The sequence below is a fragment of the Mus caroli genome, chromosome 5, assembly GCF_900094665.2.
Source record: "Mus caroli chromosome 5, CAROLI_EIJ_v1.1, whole genome shotgun sequence".
Classification (NCBI taxonomy): domain Eukaryota; kingdom Metazoa; phylum Chordata; class Mammalia; order Rodentia; family Muridae; genus Mus; species Mus caroli.
The window spans coordinates 93,849,677-93,850,259 of NC_034574.1; the positions used below are offsets into that span (position 1 = coordinate 93,849,677).

The window sequence follows — 583 nt, forward strand, 5'->3', positions numbered from 1 at the left end:
TGTCCAAATTAGATTTTTTTTTAAAAGAATAGACTTATTTCAAGTATCTCTGTGGATTATTCTTAGATGTGTTTTAGAGCAAGAAGCACTTGGTTCCCAGAACTGATGCCATTTTTTGACGTGATCTTGTCAAATAGTTCATTACATCACTAAAAGGAAATTCAGTTTCACGGACTATGAGTAAGTCAAACCCTTAAGCCAAACTTTCCTTTCTACTAAGAGAGTACAGTCTCTGGGCCATAAGAGGTTGGTGGAAATCCCTTGTCCAGGGCTGATCCATCAGCTGTCAGTGAGCTGTCATCAACTCACTCTCAGGATACTGTGCAGCCCTGTGTCTCTGCATTCACCTCTGTTCATCGTAAAGCAAGGCTTCTCTGATTATGGCCCGGCAGCCTTTGTCTGTGAGTGTGTACACAGATATTTAGAAGCCAATTGGCTGGGCTGGAGAGTTGGCTCAGCTGTTAAGAGCAGTCTTTCCAAGGTCCTGAGCTCAATTCCCAGCAACCACATGGTGGTCACAACCATCTGTAATGGGATCTGATGTCCTCTTCTGCTTCTGGTGTGTCTGAAGACAGCTACAGTG

The 583-nt window shown here is 43.7% G+C and overlaps 1 long non-coding RNA gene across 1 annotated transcript in view; it reads right to left on the reverse strand.

Moving 5' to 3' along the window:
- LOC110295243 overlaps nt 1-583 on the reverse strand; it is a 4,164-nt gene continuing 3,581 nt past the window's right edge. The window contains exon 3 of the long non-coding RNA XR_002378032.1: nt 1-399. This is a non-coding gene — a long non-coding RNA (uncharacterized LOC110295243). The remainder of the gene's footprint in view (nt 400-583) is intronic.